General features: G+C 58.7%; 1 pseudogene; it reads left to right on the forward strand.

The window, feature by feature from the left end:
* Nucleotides 1-716: 716 nt before the first annotated feature.
* Nucleotides 717-2,157, forward strand: LOC136511112 (BTB/POZ domain-containing protein At1g03010-like; annotated as a pseudogene).
* Nucleotides 2,158-9,794: the final 7,637 nt, after the last annotated feature.

Consider the following 9,794-nt stretch of genomic DNA (forward strand, 5'->3'; position numbering starts at 1 on the left):
CCAAAAGTACCAGAGGGCTTCTCTAGTGGGTCCTAGGGCCGTTCGATTGGCCCTGGGGGCTCGATGCCTCCCTACGGTGGGCTTCCATTCAGAGACCTCCCTACCGGTCTCGGACACGACTTAGGGCATCCCAAGCAATTGCTTGCTTGGGCCTCGGCCATGTACGGGCTCGCCCATAGTCATCCCTGACTCTGTTTGTCCTAGGGCGGCTATCGAGACCCTCGGGGGCCCAGCCTTTGAACCCCTGGACCGTAACAGGCTCGGTGCCCAGTTCCTTAGTCTAAAAGGAATCGGGTGGGGAATATTCCCTTCCCATCGGCTGACGACGGCGGGTGCGCCTTTTGAGGCGGTTTCTCAGGGAGACGGAACGACGCCTGCCGTGACACAGTGTCTGTGGATGGGACGTTACCGTACATGCGCGGCTAGCGAGAAAAAGTAGGGCGCGTGGGTGGTTTGGCCGGATCCGCATTAACTACGCCAAATCTAGGAAATAATCTTGGGAAAATTGGTCTGGTAGCATTGAAAGATCGCCGTATCCGAAAAATACCATCGAAATTTTGTCGCTCCATAAAATACCATCGAAAGAATGCAATGTCACCTGGATATAGCATTCTGTCACGTTTGGAGCAAACGCCGTCGCCTCCATCAAGCTCGTCCCCTTCTCCTTCCTGTGCTCCGATCCTGTCGCGAACTCAGCTGAACCCTCTCTTCGTACTATGTCTTGCAGGCCTCCGATCGACGTCTCCAACGACCTCACCATCGAGGTCGGCACCTCTAGCTTCGCGCTAGACAAGGTGAGAGACAGAGAGCTCCTTGGCCTTGCACAAGAACGCGGTAGAAAACCAAAACGATGTGCTAACACCGACGGCATAGCTGTTCGCACAGTTCCCGCTGGTGTCCCAGAGCGGTAAGATCTGGCGGCTCATCGCAGAGGCCAAGGACGCCAAGCTAGCATGGCTCAACCTGCACGGCACCCTGCGGGGCGCGCCAGCGTTCGAGCTCACCGCCAAGTTCTGCTACGGCATCCACGTGGACGTCACGGTCGCCAACGTCGCCATGCTGCGCTGCGCCATGCACTACCTGGAGATCACCGATGACTTCTCCGATAAGATCCTAGAGCTCCACGCCGAGGCGTTCCTCTGTGACGCGGTGCTCCCCAGCATCGCCAGCTTCGTCGTCGTGCTCCGCAGCTGCGAGGCGCTACTCCCGGCCACTGAGGACATCGGCCTCATGCCCCGCCTCATCGCCACCATCGCTAGCAATGTGTGCAAGGAGCAGATCACGTCAGGGCTATCCAAGCTGGACCAGTGCGCGGCACAGCTGAAGCCCGCCGTGGCGTTCGTAGACCTCGACTCGTAGGGCGACTGGTGGGGCAAGTCGATGGCCGTGCTCGGCCTCGACTTCTTCCAGTGCCTGTTGTTCGTGGTCAAGGCCAAGGGGCTCAAGCAGGAGACGGTGACCCGGATCCTCATCAACTACGCGCAGAACTCGCTGCATGGGCTCATGGCCAGGGACGTGCACAGATGCGATGGCGGCACTGCGAACGCTGACACCGTCAAGAAGCAGCGCGCCGTCATGGAGGCCATCATGGGCCTACTCCCGGCGTAGTCCAAGAAGAGCCCCATGCCGATGGCCTTCCTCTCGGGGCTCCTCAAGATGGCGATGTCGGTGTCCGCGTCCAGCATCTGCAGGGCTGACCTGGAGAAGCGGATCGACATGCAGCTGGACCAGGCCATCCTAGAGGACATACTCATCGCCACCGGCATGGGTGCGGGTGCGGCCACGCCAGGCAGGCACGGGCAGCAGCATGCGCTGTATGACACGGACGTGGTGGCACGCATCTTCTCGGTGTTCCTCAACCTCGACGATGACCACAACGAGGAGGATGCCGAGTTCGACTACGATAGCCCACAGTCGCCCAAGCAGAGCCTCCTGGTGAAGGCCGCCAAGCTGTTGGACAGCTACCTTGCGGAGGTGGCGCTCGACACCAACATCCTCCCGTCTAAGTTCATCTCCCTCGCCGAGCTGCTCCCAGACCATGCTCGCGTCGTCACCGATGGCCTCTACCACGCCGTCGACATCTTCCTCAAGGCATGCACCGATGCAGCCTGCTTTAATTTCCTTCGCCTAGCCAGAACCAGAAGGCAGCTAGCTTAATGTGCTTGTGCACTAGCCCGCAATTCCGCCTGTAGCAGCCAGACACCGGAGCTCACTGCCATGGCCCCCTACCTAGAGCGGAGGCAGCGGCCGCGCTCACCTCAGGAAGGAGAAGGGGACGAGCTTGACGGAGGCGATGATGTTTGCTCCAAACATGACAGAATGCTATATCTAGGTGACCTTGCAATCTTTCGATGGTATTTTATGGAGCGGCAAAATTTCGATGGTATTTTCTGGATACGGCGATCTTTCAATGTTACCAGACCAATTTTCCCAATAATCTTCCTGGTTTCATCGCCCGCCTGTTCGCCTTCTTTCTCCCCTCATAAATACGTGACGAGCCGTGCCCCTACCCCTCCTTACCTTTTCTGCCTGCACTCGCATTTTCTACCCTTGAGCGGTTGCCAAGAACAGGGGAAGAGAGCACTGGGGAGAAGAAGGGAGAAGGGGAGGAGAGGAGAGAGAGAGAGCGAGAGTATGCGTTACCACCATAGTCGCATTCTCCACCATTCCCATGGCCGACGGCGCTGTTGTCGTCCAGGCAGATCCTTGGGGTCCATTTGACGTGTCTGCGGTGACGCTACAGTCGCTCGTCGACGACGGTCTCCTCCGCCCGATCACTGACCCCAACAGGCCAGAGTGGATCGCTCTGAGAAACAAGCTGGAGCTGAGGCCATGCGATGGCTACATCATGAGCTTCGTGGCCTTCCACGAGCGCGGCCTCGGCTTGCCGGCGGACCAGTTCATGCGGGCGCTCCCGCATTACTACGACGTGGAGCTCCACAACTTCAACCCTAATTCCATCGTGCAGGCGGCCATCTTTGTCGCCGTCTATGAGGGGTACCCGGGCATCGCCCCCCACTGGGAGCTGTGGCTTCACTTCTTTTGGGTGGGGCTCACCACCAAGCCGATGGGCATGACGGGTACACGGAAGGCGTTGAGGGCCAATGGCTGCACTATCCAAGTGCGCTAAGACCGGCATCCCTTTTATATCCCGGCCCAGCTCGTGTCGTCCAACCGTCACTGGTACAACAGCTGGTTCTACCTCCGCAATGATGACGGCGGGCTTCCCCCCTACACCGAGCGGGTTGTGGAGAGCCAGCCGGAGAGGTGGAGGTACGGCGTCCAGTTGGCTGATCAGCCCAAGCTGTAGCTGCTCCTGAGGGCCCTGGAGAGGCTGCGAGGCCGCGGCCTTACGGCGGCCGTGGTCGTGGTGGCCTTCCACCACCGGAGGGTGCTGCCGCTGATGGCTCGGTGGCAGCGCCTGTTCGAGATGACACAGAATGAGCCGATCGACAGCGTCCGGTTGTCCACCGCCGCCCTCTCCGACGCGGAGATTCTGCGTCGGGTGAGAGAGACGGTGGAGGGGTGGTTGAAGAGCAGTGGTCTGACCCCATTCCCGATGCACCCATCACGGGGGTATATCTCTCTGGTAAGTTGCGTGTTGTTGCGGCCTTCGAGGCCTTCTCGCTCCTTACATTTTCGGTCCATTCCCTTATTGCGTTTGCCGTTCCTGTAGGGGATGAGGGATGTGCGAGCCTGCCCACCGCCCGTTCCCGAGGACGCCGAGCGGCGAGCCGAGAACAGGGCACGCACCGAGGCATACAAGGAGCGGAAGGACACCGAGGAGGCAAGGCACAAGAGGAAGAACCTTGAGAGCGATGAGCTAGGGAAACGTCGCTGGCAACAAGGCACGACGGTCTCTCGGAGGAGCCATCTTCATCATCGTCGCCGATGGACCTTTCGAGCGACGACGACGACGAGAGCGAGGTGGGGCGGGGTCCCCTGGACCACCTCCCTGACGTCAGGGAGGCAGCGCCCGGGGCATCGGCAAGCGGCCCGGCATCTCCAGGAGGCGGAGGAGAGGGTGCCTCGGGGCTGGTGATCGCCCACCCTGGGGTCGAGGCCAACACGCCCGAGACACGGGCGTCGGGGAAGCGCGTCGTCAGTCCGATGGGCTTGATGGCGAAGGTGGAGCGGGCAATCGTAGGGGAGGCCCAACCGCCTTTGCAGAGGGCAGATGAGGCGTTGGAGTCCGGTGAGGGCCGGCCGGTACCGACAGACATGGCGGTCGCGCCACTGCCACTACCACCGCCACCGCCACCGCCGAGGACGAGGGACGCGGTGTGGAAGGTATTGGTTCCCCGTTCGAGGTAAGCGTTTTTCAACGGGTTTCATAGCATTTCCCACTCGTTCTTTGGTCATATGCTGACCTCATGAGTGGTTTGTTTTTAGCTAGAAACATCAGGCGGAAGCGCCTGCCCTGGCGCCACTTAAGGCGCTCAAGGTGAGCACCAGTTCCACCGCCCGATGGGTGGTGGACGCGCAGGCCGCCTTGCAGCGTGGCATGACGTCGGCCAGGGCTGACCCGAAGGAGCTGGTCACCTAAGGAGAGGCCACCAAGGCGGCCACGGAGTAGGCAGGGGAGGAGGCGCCCAGGACTTCCGAGGCTGAGGTGGCAGAGGCCAGGGCTTCCAAAGTCGAGGTGGTGGACGCTAGGGCTCCTAGGACCACCGAGGCCGAGGTGGCGGAGGTTAGAGCTCCCAGGACCACTGAGGCTGAGGTGGCGGAGGTCGGCGTGGGCGTGGCGGAGCCGGCGGCCCAGGATGCGGAGATGGAGGTGGGAAAGCTTCGGTACCGCCCCTGGTCCAAGACCTGCCGCCGTCGCAGGAGGGTGCCCAGGAAGTGGAGGTCCAGACAATCTCCTCCGATGATACTTCCCAGGGGAAGGAGGTGATGGACGCCGAGGCGGCCAGCACCATAGAGCAGCCAGTCCCAACTTCTGGCGAGGGAAGCTCGACCCTTGTCCGGGTCCGACCCGAGCCTCGCGGGTGGGACAGCCCGCGTGTTCTATGGCGGAGCCGGGATGACCCTAAGGGGGAGCCTCTGTTCGCCCTTGAGGACATGGCTGAGGGGGGGCGCTGGAGCTCTCTCGAGCAATTCCGCCAACTGGCGGAGCGGTCGCTACGGATAGCGCTGTCCGTTGTGGCCGAGGACTTGCCCGGTGTTGGCCAGGTACGTCCTTTCCTCTCTTGTGCCACGTCGTCTTTCTTCCGAGTTCTCTCGCAGTATTTGACGTGTGTTTTGCTTATCTAGGAGCTCGAGGCCCGGTCCCTCGAGAAGTCAATGTTCCTCCGGCGGGAGAGGGATGTCTGGGACCAGCTCCGGCAGCAGAAGGACCTGCTCGCCAATGCTAATGAGCTTCTGTCGGCGCGGAGCATGGAGGTAGAGGACCTCCGCCTTCACTGTGCTAATGTGAAGGCTGAGGCGGCCACGGCTCTGAAGTAGGCCGCCCCTTTAGCGGCGCGGATCAAGGAGCTGGAGGAGGAGCTAACCCGGGTGGCCGGCGAGCGGGACACCTTTAGGTCCCGAGCCGAACAAGTGGCGGCCTCTGCTAAGGCTATCGCCGGGCAGCTGGGGGCGGAGCAGGGTGTGCACCTGTTGACAAAAGGTGCCCTGGCGGAGGCTATCAAGGTGGCCGAGGCCTCTCGGGTCGAGGCTTTAGCCCGGAAGGAAAAGGCCGAGGGTGAGTCCTGTTGAGCCGCGCCCCCTATTTTATTTTTTTCTTGAGTTCGACCCCTAACTCCCCGTCATGACGCAGAGCTAGAGAGGGAGGCTTCTAGGGCAGCCGAGGCCTCTCAGGTCGAGGTCCAAAGCTAGAAGGAGAAAGCCGAGGGTGAGTCTCATAGGCCTTCGCCCCTGTTCGGCTTGTTTCCTTTTGGCTTAACCCCATCCCGCTTGTCTCGGCATAGGTTTGGAGAAGGAGGCCTTCCAGGAAGCCGAGGCCTCCGTCACAGTGGAGGCAGTGCTCGAGGCTGAGATCCGGAAGCACAACGCGCTGTAGAGTGCTGCCAGCACCGCCTACGAGGCCCTAGAGGTCGGGGGGGGGGGTCAAGTCAGGCAGCTCCCTCAGGAGTCGCCTGATCGCGTTGAGCGGCCGCGTCCACGAGCGGCTTCGGGGGGCGCTGCATACGGGCGTCAAGCATGCCCTGGCCGTTGTCTCTTCGCACTACGCCGATGTCGACCTCGAGGCCATCAGCGATGGTTATGTCGTGGCCGAGGATGATGAGAAGGCTGAGGAGGAGGTCTTGAAGCTGGTGGACGCGGCTGAGGCTCCTGGCACGGCGCTGGCCTGGCTGTTCAAAGAGGAGGTGGTTCCTCCTACGCCGATCGCTGACGCTGGTGACCCTGGGTTTTGATCTGGGTCAAAGGGGCCATGTAAACAGATTAGGACTTACATCATTGTACCATAACGCTTGTAGCCGTCGAGGCCTTTATAGTACTTGTGTATATATGTTTTTAATCGTTTCTATTATATTTCCAAGCCTTTGCCCTCTGTCTCGTTCTTAGACAAATGCAAAAAGCTTCTTTGGAGCCCAAGCTACCGTTTGGGCGAAAAGGTGGTGAGGGAGTTGCCGTAGCCCAGAGGCGTAGGCCGTTCTAACGGCTCGGCTGGCCTTTTGGCCTCGAGACAAACTTTTGGTCCTTAGGTTTTTTACGATCGTTTTGTCGGAGTATGCGAGAGAGTTTGGCGTAGAATTTTTTTTCGAAGAACGACTAAAAACGGTGTTTGGGACTTAGGGGGGTTCGCCCCTTCTAGCCCCCGAGGGAGGCTCGGTTCTACAGAGGCAGAGCCAAGTCTCCCTTATAGCGTTATCGTGACGCCGAGCCCCTATCTATGGGCTTGGGTGGTTTCTCGAAAAATTAGAACAACTAAAGAACGCTTCTTTATTGTATTTCGAGAAACAATGTATACAATGCTTGGAAATTTAAGGGTAGAAGCGACGTAGCTGTTCTATATTCCAAGCGTTGATGAGGATTTCGCCCTTCTCGTTGGCTAGCTTGTAGGTCCTGGGCTTTAGCACTTGGGCGATGATGTACGGCCCTTCGCATGGCGGGGTCAGCTTGTGGCGGCCCTTATTGCTTTGTCTCAGTCTCAGCACCAGGTCACCCACTTTCAGGTCTCGGCTTCGAATGCATCAGGCTTGATAGCATCGTAGGGCTTGCTAGTACTTGGCCGAGTGTAGCAACGCAACGTCTCAGGCTTCCTCCAGTTGGTCGAGGACGTCCTCGCGGGTAGTGCAGTTGCTCTGCTCGTTGTAGGCCTGTAGCCTCGGGGAACCATACTCTAAGTCAGTGGGGAGGATGGCCTTGGCTCTATAGACCAGGAAGAACGGTGTAAACCCCGTGGCTCGGCTCAGAGTGTTCCTCAGGCTCCATATGACTGATGGGAGTTCGGCAAGCCATTTCTTGCCAAATTTCTTCAACCGGTTGTATATTCTTGGCTTGAGGCCATGTAGGATCATGCTGTTGGCACGTTCTACTTGACCATTTGTCCTAAGGTGTCCTATGGCCGACCAGGCCACACGGATGTGGTGGTCATTGCAGAACGTCAGGAACTTGTGGCCAGTGAATTGTGTCCCATTGTCAGTGATGATGGTGTTTGGAACCCCGAACCTGTGGATGATATCAGTGAAGAACAGCACCGCTTGCTCGGATTTGATTCGAGTGATCAGACAAGCCTCGATCCACTTGGAGAACTTGTCGATCGCTACCAGCAAATGTGTATAGCCCCTGGGGGACTTCTGCAGAGGCCCAACCATGTCCAGCCCCCACACGGCAAATGGCCATGTAATGGGGATGGTTTGGAGTGCTTGGGCCGGGAGGCGCGTCTGCCGCGCATAGTACTGGCATCCCTCGCAGGAGCGTACCAGCTTGGTGGCGTCAGCAACCGCCGTTGGCCAGTAGAACCCTTGGCGGAAGGTGTTTCCGACAAGCATTCGAGGCGCTGCATGGTGCCCGTAGGCTCCCACGTGCAAGTCCCAAAGTAGGGCTTGGCCTGCTTCGGTGGTGATGCACCGTTGGAGGACACCAGATGGGCTTCACCTGTACAACTCGCCATTGCTGAGGATGTAAGTTTTGGCTCGTCGCGCAAGCCATCGGGCCTCGGTCCTGTCTGCAGGAAGCTCTCCTCGGATGAGGCAATCAAGGAATGGGACTCGCCAGTCCATGCCCTGGTTTGCCTCAGGAGGCTCCGAGTTGATTTCCATGGCCTCGGGCCCGACCGCAGGGGTCTCGGTGACGGAGGGGGCCTCGGGCCCTGCAGTGGGCTCAACTGGTGGGCCCTCTTCTGCCGCCGAGGCGTAGTCGATGGAAGGCTTGTGGAGGTCTCTGGCAAAGATGTTCGGGGGGACCGGGGCCCGCACTGACATCATCTTCGCCAGTTCGTCCGTAGCCTCGTTGGATTTTCGCGCAATGTGGTTGAGTTCGAGGCCGTCGAACTTGTCTTCTAGGCGACGTACCAGCTTGTAGTACGCCTCCATTTTGGGGTCATGGCAGCTCGACTCCTTCATCACTTGATCGACAACAAGCTATGAATCGCCTCATATGTCGAGACGCCGCACTCCAAGTTCGATGGCGATCTGCAAGCCGTTGACGAGGGCCTCGTACTCGGCCATGTTGTTGGAGGCGGCGAAGTGAAGCCGAATCATGTAGCGCATGTGCACTCCGAGGGGTGAGATGAAGAGCAGACCCGCGCCTGCCCTGGTCTTCATCAGGGACCCATCAAAGTACATGGTCTAGTATTCTGCCTGGATTTGAGCAGGTGGCGATTGGGTGTCAGTCCACTCAGCCACAAAATTGGCCAAGACCTGGGATTTAATTGCTTTCCGAGGCGCAAAAGATAGGGCTTCCCCCATGAGTTCGATGGCCCACTTGGCTATTCTACCTGAGGCCTCCCGGTTCTGGATTATCTCTCCTAGAGGGAAAGATGACACCACGGTCACCGGGTGGGACTCAAAGTAGTGACGCAGCTTGCGTCGAGCTAAGACTATGGCATAGATCAGCTTCTAGATGTGTGGGTAGCATGTCTTAGTCTCGGAGAGCACTTCGCTGATGAAGTAAACAGGTCATTGGATGGGTAGAGCATGCCCCTCTTCCTGTCTCTCAACCACTACGGCCGCGCTGACCACTTGGGTCATTGCGGCGACGTAGAGTAAGAGGGCCTTGCCCTTAGTTGGCGGTACCAGGATGGGAGGATTAGTGAGCAGTGCCTTGAGCTTGGTGAGGGCTTCTTCGGCCTCGGGGGTCCAAGAAAAGCGTTTGGATTTTCTTAAGAGGCGGTACAGAGGCAAGCCTTTTTTTGCCAAGGCGCAAGATGAAGTGGCATAGGGCCGCAAGGCATCCCGTAACCCTCTGCACTCCCTTGAGGTCTAAGATTGGTCCCATGTTGGTCACGGCCAAGACCTCCTCTGGGTTTGCCTCGATGCCACGCTCCGAGACTATGAACCCCAAGAGCATGCCTCGGGGGACCCCAAAGACACACTTCTCGGGGTTGAGCTTGATGCCCTTGTCTTTGAGGCATTTGAAGGCTATCTCCAAGTCATCGACAAGATCACTGGCCTTCCTGGACTTGACCACGATGTCATCCACGTATGCCTCGACGGTTCACCCAATGTGCTCGCCAAAGACCTGGGTCATGCACCGCTGGTATGTGGCCCCTGCGTTTCTGAGACCGAATGGCATAGTCACATAGCAGTATATGCCGAATGGGGTGATGAAAGAAGTCGCAAGCTGGTCGGATTCTTTCATCTTGATTTGATGGTAACCGGAATACGCATCAAGGAAAGATAGGGTCT

Source organism: Miscanthus floridulus, chromosome 16, assembly GCF_019320115.1.
Source record: "Miscanthus floridulus cultivar M001 chromosome 16, ASM1932011v1, whole genome shotgun sequence".
NCBI classification, from domain to species: Eukaryota; Viridiplantae; Streptophyta; class Magnoliopsida; order Poales; family Poaceae; genus Miscanthus; species Miscanthus floridulus.